The sequence below is a fragment of the Nycticebus coucang genome, chromosome 15 (assembly GCF_027406575.1).
Source record: "Nycticebus coucang isolate mNycCou1 chromosome 15, mNycCou1.pri, whole genome shotgun sequence".
In the NCBI taxonomy this organism is placed as follows: domain Eukaryota; kingdom Metazoa; phylum Chordata; class Mammalia; order Primates; family Lorisidae; genus Nycticebus; species Nycticebus coucang.
The window spans coordinates 28,203,377-28,212,460 of record NC_069794.1 but is presented as its reverse complement, the minus strand read 5'-3'; the positions used below and the strand labels follow the sequence as shown (position 1 = coordinate 28,212,460).

At 40.9% G+C, this 9,084-nt stretch overlaps 1 non-coding gene across 1 annotated transcript; it reads right to left on the bottom strand.

The window, feature by feature from the left end:
• Window positions 1–2,548: 2,548 nt before the first annotated feature.
• On the bottom strand, window positions 2,549–2,655 carry LOC128567020 (U6 spliceosomal RNA). Its single transcript, XR_008374696.1, has one exon. It is a non-coding gene; the product is annotated as a U6 spliceosomal RNA (small nuclear RNA).
• Between the last annotated feature and the right edge of the window lie 6,429 nt (window positions 2,656–9,084).

The following is a 9,084-nucleotide window of genomic DNA, read 5'->3' as shown; positions in this document are numbered from 1 at the left end:
CATGCCTCTTGTTTTGGAATATTTTTCATGCATCAGTAAAAATCTTTTGAGCAAAGTAATAGAATAAAACATAATTATAAAATGGCAGTCAATTACTCTTGGAAGTATTTCTGTTTATCACCATTAAAATGTTGCTAAGCCTAAAGACAAATAGTATATGAGTGTGCATTTGTCAGATAAGAATTTTGAATAATTAGTGCTCTTAAGATTAGCATAAATAGCTTAAGGGAATGTTATACATAAAATAAGTAAAGAAAGAAAGGATAAAAAGAGAAAGGAAGTAAAATAATGCCATTAGGCTAATACATAGTAGTTTAGAATACTTTCTATTTTTCCATTTATTTAAAACTATAAGCATAGAACTGATCTTTTTTTCTTCCCCTCTGGCACAACCTGTTTTTACTCTACATAATGAGCTAACACTTTTTAATGTGGTTATATTCATTTACACTGTACTTTCTGAACTACTTTGGATTATTTTTCAAAGAGAAGTAATTGCACTATTTTAAACATTTTAAATTATCTACCTAAAATTTAATATCATCAGCAAATCTGATTTTAAATAAATCAGAAAGTAGCAACTTACTGATTAATCTGATAAAGACAGCAACACCATCATAAACCTCTTCTATTCGTGCCCATTCTTTCTTTGTATACCTCTTTTGTAAAAGAAATACTCTCCAATGTTTTAATTCAGAATTCTTGTCTGTTTTTTTTTTTTGCAGTTTTTGGCCAGGGCCGGGTTTGAACCTGCCACCTCTGGTATATGGGGCCAGTGCCCTACTGCTTTGAGCCACAGGCGCCACCCTCTTGTCTGTCATTTTTCAAATCAATACACACTATATTCACCTCTTGCCAAAGGGATATGTCCTTGATCTTCCCTCTCTTTATTTTCTCAATTTAAAGTTTTATTTCATCTCAACCATTGAAATTACACTACCTCTTAATTATGTTTGTGTAGCCACATTTTTGAAGATCATCTTATTTTACCCTTCCGTATGCTACAGAGCATTAATCAGGTGCACTCAGGGTACTTAGCCATGGCAATTAGCAAACTATTGTCTTGCTGTTTTTAACCAAAAATATACTTTTAAAAAGATGTTCACAAAATTTCCAAGATTTTTTTTTTCAAGCTTACAAGCTATGAATACTGCTTGATTGAAATGAGAAAGGGGATGGTCAAATCAAAATACCTTTGTCACCTCCCCTATGAGACAATGCTTTTAGCATGAAGAGTCCACAAACTCTGGTGACTGATGGGGCCCTACAAAAACTAATGGCTTAAAGAGAAGTAACACTTATCCACAGATGATTCCCTGAACACAACTTCTTAGTGCTGTTTCTTCATAATTTAAATATTTTTTTATCGATGTTGTTTGTGGGAGACAAGTAATATCCCTGTGCCTTAGCACTAAGGTAAAATGAGTCTTGTGTGTAAATGTAGGGAAGTGGGACCTGTAATAAGGGAAATCAATATGTGCACAGAAATTTTTATGTTGGCCAAATAGTGTGCATGAGAGTCACTAAAAGTTTTTCCAAGTAAGTTCTGTTTGTTTTCAAAGAATTTGTCAACTGTATTTCTGTAAAGGTTGTGTTTTAGCACTCTGATTCATAATTTCTCTGTAGCTATTGGTTAAGATAGACCTGAATTTCTCTAAGCCGATTTAGACTCTATAAATTTTTACTAGAGATCCACTTGTGTTCAGTACTTATTTAACATGGTAATGATCTTTTGCTCAGTAAACAAGGTGTTCTCTTAGACTCTCACATTCTTTTAAAGACTTGAGCTGAATGAAGGACATAAAGCCCTGTGTCTGAACTCTGATGAGCACAGATCACTGTGACTCAGGAAAAAATATCTCACAGATATCTCACAGCCAGGGCTTCCTCCTTCCCTCATGTGTGTCAGTTACTGGGGGCAGGATTAAGGTGGGACAACAGAAGGCAGGCACACCCTGCCCTTTCTCCTAGGTGGAGCTATTGCTCAAGGAAGCACCAAAGCCAATTGCCCACCTTTGTCCTTTCACCCTACAAGAGCCACAATTCCATCTACCTAACAAGGTGATGTTTCAGAGAATGTGTTGGGAAACAGGCGAGCTTCCTCTCACCTTATTTGTTAGGAAATGATACTTGACTACTTATTTAATCAAAATTATAGTGAAATGATACTTGGCTACCTACTTAATCAAAATTACAATGAAAAATTTGCAGCACATATAGACTGTAGTATGAGAGTAAACATTCTTTTTTTTTTTTTTTTTTTTTGAGACAGAGCCTCAAGCTGTCACCCTGGGTAGAGTGCTGTGGCTCTACAGCTTACAGCAACTTCCAACTCCTGGGCTCAAGCGATTCTCCTGCCTCAGCCTCCCAAGTAGCTGGGACTACAGGAACCTGCCACAACACCAGGCTATTTTTTGTTGCAGACTTCATTGTTGTTTGGTGGGCCCGGCCTGGATTCGAACCTGCCAACTCAGGTGTATGTGGCTGGCACCTTAGCCGCTTGAGCCGCAGGCGCCAAGCCGAGAGTAAACATTATTTTTTTATTTTTTTAAATATGGAATGCTTCACGAATTTGCATGTCATCCTTGCGCAGGGGCCATGCTAATCTTCTCTGTATCGTTCCAATTTTAGTATATGTGCTGCCGAAGCGAGCACGAGAGTAAACATTCTTAAATCTCTTAGAAGAAGACTTGGTTCTCTAAATAATCAAGAAAGTAATAAAGTCAACATAATGACACAAAAATTATTCTGATAAAATGTAAATAATTTGACTTCCAGGCACATTACTAAGCAGGTAAAGAAAAACAGATTAAAATCTGTTATTAAGATCAGCTTTCGTAATGTCAAGGGAAAAGAAACCAAAGACGATGAAATAATTTAACGGGGTTTATTCTGAGCAAATTTGAGGACCATGAACCACAGTCACATTCAGGAAACCTTGAGGAAGTGAACTTGCTGTGATTGGGTTACAGTTTGCTTTTATACATGCATTTAGGAAGACAGGTGTTACTTGTAAAGTTGTAAATCAATACATGGAGAATGTACATCAGTTGGATCCCAAAATGTGGGGAATCTCAAAGCAAGGGTTTATAGATTATAGGTGGGTTTAAAGACTCTTCAGTTTGCAGTTGGTTAAAGAACAAAGCTTTGTCTAAAGACTTGGAATGCTTTAAGTTAAGATGGAGATATCTGTTAACTAGGAACAAGCCACCAGATTTATATCCAGACTCAAATGATTTGTTATATATGTTAAAGACCTGCAGATTTGTCTTACATAATCTTAGGCCTGTTAATGAGTTACAATGGATGTCTCCAAGGGGAGGAGTGAGTCATAAAGAGACAAGTCTGATCTCCCTTCTTGTGACTAGCAACTGAGTAGCAACTCAGTTTTAGGATATCCCTGGGCCAAAAGGGGGTGTCCATTTAGTCAGCCACTGGGGGGAGCCTGGAGATTTTATTTTAGTACACAATAACAGAAAATCATATTCTTGTTTTCTATCAGTATGCTATTGAAACATCCCTTTTACAAATACTTTTAAAATTTTATAAAGGTATAATTATGAATTTTATCCCCAAATGATTAGTTTAGGCAACCAGAAATAAAATTTCTTTTCCATGAACCTTCTATAGCTTTCCATATCCATTCAGATATTTTCCTACTTTTTCCTCTTTGTCATTCAAAATCAACCAGTCATTTTACTTTAGGACCAAATTACTCTCCTTTTCTCAATAAAAACATTTAGTATGCCTTGAATATGAGGTTTTTTTTTATTCCACTAGTCATTATAAAAATACTATGAAATGCATCTGCTTGGCCTATGTATTGCTCCCTTGTAATGCATTAACATGAAATAACAGATGTATTGCGCGTCCTAATGATACAGGATTCAAACACTCAGGGCTAGACAGGGCACCCCCCCCCCATTCTCTAGGCCCAGGTGAACTCAAAGTTCAGACTCCCATTTCCAGGCACAAGCAGGCTGCCTTCTTCAGGACACACCCCCTGGGCTCTGATAAGATCATGAACAAAGCAGCCTGTGATGGTTTTTCTGTGGTTCAATCTTGGATACAAGCATGCACCCTAATCCCTTCTCAGGGACACTGAGAAGGACCAAGTGTAAGCCATGTGTAATGGCTTAAGACCCCTAGATAAGAGAGTCCATGTGGAGACTCCAGAGAGGGAGTTCTTCAGTTCTTTCCCCCTTCCAGAAGCTCTGGTGCTTTTCTCTATTTCTTTCTAACTTCTAATAAAAGTCCTATCTTACCACTGATCTGTGGTCCATGGGTTCATTCTTCAAATCCCTGAGACCAAAGACCTACTGGAGAGTGAAATTTCGGTATCATATGTGGGGGGTCATCCGGGATTGAAAATCTGTAGTAAGTAATGGGACCACTTACCTCTATCCTGCTTTTCTCTATAGCTATAATAATAGAGACTAATTATTTTGATGCCCATTGGCCGGTAAATGTGCATAATGTGACTGCTGACCGCCAGGCAAGAGGCTGTTGGGGAACAAACTTTCTAATTCCCCTGGGCTCCAAAAGAAAGGAGTGGAAGCGAATGTTAGAAGGCTTGAGAGCTGAACAAATAGAAGCAGCTCTCAGAGGTCCTGGGGCACCTAACAATAGTTCCTACTCCACAGCCCGGGAGGGTCTTTAGAAATTTGTGCTCTCCCAGCTCTAACTATCTTCTCTCCTCTACCATGGTCCCAAACTTTTCCTATTTATCTCTATAGACCTCTTCTACTTCTCTCTCTCTCCTTGTAGTTTACAAGCTTGGTTTGAACGTTGGTAAAGGATTGCTTTATATACTAGTTAAGTTTGTACAGGTTCATTCTGGTATTTTTCAAATGTTGTAAGTGTGCTTCAGATGTTCTACGTGTGTCATAGGTCTTTCTTACTGCCTTTCATTGCAGAATTAAATTCAATTGCCTCTCTGTGAGAAAAAACTTAATTATGTCAACAGTTAAAGGCCAAGAAGCTGGCTCCAAACTAAGAGCAAAATAGTTTCTCTATATGGCTTCTCTGGGTGACCAGGAGCCTATGAATGGAAGCCTGGGGGCAACTCCCCAAGATAAGACTAGCCCTAAATCCTCAGCATGGTCCAGTCTCTTGAAAATGAAGAAAGGCAGGAAAAATGACTCCAGATATTTGATTTTTTCCTGGTCTATTGGCGTAAATGGAATAGTTCAAAGCCATTCTTTATTTCTCTAAGACTTTGCCTAGTTGTAGCTGATTATAATGCAAATTTTAAAGTGTCTCTCAACCCTGAGTTTAATTATTCTTGCCTTTCCAACTTTTTGGGAAAATACAGGAGGTTGGAAAGCACAGCATTTAAGACCTGTTTGTGACTGGGGATTTAGAAGAAGCTTGTAGAAATAATGAAAGGTTAAATGTGCAAACACCACACAGCCATTTTCTCCAGGGCAGGGCTCGTCCCCCACTTTGCTTGATACTCTGGAGCAGGTGCAGAAAGGGGCAGAACTTGCATCAGCTGGGACCAGGCTCCCTGATACCTGATTTCTTGGGCTGTGCTAAGTAATAAGCACAGGAGAACCAGCGGGTTCTAAGTGCTCCATTGGTAAGAGTGGCTGATTCCAGACAAGCACAGGGGCTGAGGAGGCCACTCTCCTCAGGTACTCTTCTCCAAGTATTGGAAGGACGCTGCCTTTTGTTTGGCCAGAAGGCTTCTTGGGCTGGTCAGAGGACGCTTTGACAACCCAGGAATACAGGGTGGGATTGACTAATACTCTAGACCAGGGGTCCTCAAACTGCGGCCTGCGGGCCTCATGAGGCAGTGTGATTGTATTTGTTTCTGTTTTGTTTTTTTACTTCAAAATAAGATATGTGCAGTGTGCATAGGAATTTGTTCAAAGTTTCTTTTTTTTTTTTTTAAACTATAGGCTGGCCCTCCAACGGTCTGAGGGACAGTGAATTGGACCCCTGTTTAAAAAGTTTGAGGACGCCTGCTCTAGACGTTAGTTCGTTCCCACAAATGGGTAATGTTCTCTCTCTGAGAACACTCAGGTAATAAGTTCTCTTGCCAAGAGAACTGCCATCAGGTGGGACCAGGCTTCTGGATACCTGATATTTCAGCCTGTGCTGCTGGAACACTCTGCTGGGCTGTATTCTGAAGCACTGGGACATGTTTGATCCCTAGATGCTGAAAAGAATGTATGGTTTTCTTCTGCACCCAGGCCTGGCCTCAGTATTAACTCTCCACTGGTGAACAATGGCCCCAGAGGCTACTTTAAATTATGATACCATTTTTCAGTTAGATACTTTTTGTAAACAAGAAGAAAAGTGGTCGGAAGTGCCATGTGTGCAGCTTTATTCTTCCTCAGGGACAAACCCCAACGGTGTAAGACCCGTCAGATAGAATCAGCTCTCCTGGCTGTAGTGACTTCCCCAAATGGTTAGGGATTCCCAAGAGAGACACTGTCACCATTTAGTTCAAACCCATCATCTACTTGTCCCACACCTTTCTCCATGTGTTCAGAAAACCCCAGGAGGGACGCTGTCCTAAGAATTCTTTCTGGTCCTAATGAGATCCCCAGAAGGCAACCATATCCATCTTTGTGTCCCTTAGCGGAAACTGCCAGTGGTGAAAGGGGAAGTGCACAAGTATACACTCTATTTTCTCTGGTAGATTTGAAGCAAATTAAGATTGATTTGGGAAAATTTGCTGACGACCCTGACAAGTACATAGATGTTCTCCAGGGGTTAGGACAAAACTTTGACCTCTTTTGGAAAGATGTAATGCTACTACTAGATCAAACTTTTAATGAGAAAAATGAAGTCTTAGAGGAAGCTAGAAAGTGGTGTAATTTGTGGTTCATGTCCAATACTGATGGCAGTATGTCTCCTGAGGAAAGGGACAGATACCCCGCAGGAAGACAGGCAGTTCCCTTTGAGGATCCTGAATGGGACTCTGAGAAACAAGGTGACTGGTGGCATAAATGTTTTCTAACATGTATCCTAAAATGTTTACATTGATTTAAGAAAAAAACCTATGAACTATTCTAAGTTGTCTATCCTTTACCAGGAACAAAATCAGAGTCCCTCAGCCTTTCTTGAGCGGCTAAAGGAGGCAATGAGAAAACATGCCCAGTTAACACCCGACTCCTTAGAGGGCCAAATTATTTTAAAAGATAAATTTATCACTCAAGTGGCCCCAGACATTCGAAGAAAATGCCAGAAATTGGCTCTAGGCCTAGATCATAACCTGGAGAATCTTCTTAAAATGGCCACAGTGGTCTTTTATAATAGAGATCAGGAGGAAGAAAAGGAAAAAGAGAGAAGGAATAAAAAAAGAATGACAGCTCTAGTATTGGCACTCCAACAAACGGGCACCATTCAGGGACAGAGGGAAGCCAGAGGAGCTAAGAACAAGTGCTTCCAATGTGGTCAGACTGGCTATTTCAGGAAAGACTGCTTCAGGCAGAACCGCCTGTCGGGCAAGCCACCAGGCCCCTGTCCAGAGTGTGACGGTTATACTGGAGGGTAGCCTACTGGAGGGTAGCCTGTCCCCAGAGGTGAAGCCCTCCTGGGAGTTTTCCCATCAGTGCCCAAACTGGAGTGAGGGTGCCGGGGCAGATTCTCATGGCTCCAGGTTGTGTAATCACCCCTCAGGAGCCCCGGGTTTGCCTCATAGTGGAGGGCCAGGAGATAGAATTTCTTCTGAACACTGGAGCAACCTTTTCTGTACCCTCTCTAACCCTGCCTTTTATCCCTCAAATCTGTAACTATACAGGGGGTGTTTGGAAAGCCGGTTACCAGATGTTTCTCTCACCCTTTAAGCGGCAATTGGGGTGACCGGCTGTTCTCTCACAACTTCCTAATCATGCCTGAAAGTCCTACTCTCCTTTTGGACTACTAACTAAAGGGAACAACCATTTATATGAATATGGGACAGGAACCTATATTATGCCTTCCCCTATTAGACACAGAAATTAACCCAGAAGTGTGGGCTACTGAGGGACAGCTGGGAAGAGCAAAACCCCAGGGATTTAGGGACAGCCCTCACTTATTCGGACAAGCGCTAGCCAAAGACTTGAGTCATTTTTCATATCCAGAGCAACTCTTATTCAGTATGTAGATGACATTCTTTTAGGAGCACCAGATGCAGAGGAATGCCACAAAGCTACCCAAGCTCTATTAAACTTTCTAGCTGATTGTGGGTACAAAGTTTCCAAGGCTAAAGTCCAATTATGTGTACCTGAAGTTTACTATTTGGGTCTTCAGCCTTCACAGAGGAAGAGAGCCTTTAGCAAAGAAAGAATAAGACCAATATTGGTTCACCCTAAACTTCAAACTCTCAAACAGCTTCAAGGCTTCTTAGGAATTACAGGCTTTTACAGACTCTGGAAAGCCACCATGGCACAATGAAGGTGAAGGCCGGAGCTCTCATCGGCTGAGGGGGGAACCTGAGGCCGCTCCAGTCTGCCGAGAGCACACCACCGGCTGTCTTGCCCGTCATGCAGAGGAGGTACAGCACGAGCTCACGTGTTAGAAGTCTAACAGATGCGTGGGTCTGGGACTCACATGACTCTTCCCTCTTATTCACCTTCCCTAACCCCAACTTGGGAAGGTCCCTTTCCTGTTGTCTTCTTCTACAGCTGTTAAAGTTATGGGAATAGATTTCCTGGATACATTATTCACAAATAAAATCCTGGAACCCACCACCTTCTACGGAAGCAGACCAAGAATAGAATCAATTACTGTCCACCTACACTTGTGAGACTAAAGAAGATTTAAAATTATTATTTAGAAGATAGCAAGAAAAGTGTTAATACAGTTTTCTCTCAAAATCAACCCCCTCTTCTCACTGTAATCAGATTTATTTCTTTCAGGGATAATATTATTAAACCACAAACAGTGAAAAGGGTTCCAGCCCAGACCTGACTCTATTGTGGACCTCTGGATCACCACTCATCTGAAGAGACCTTAACTGTCGCCTTCTATTTATACAGGGTTCCCTCATTCCAGCCTGGAAAAGGGACTCCCGTTTTCTGGGCCTGGGCAATTTCATGAAGAGAATACATTAACATTTTACCCCAAGCTAGAAGAATCAACCTAAATTTC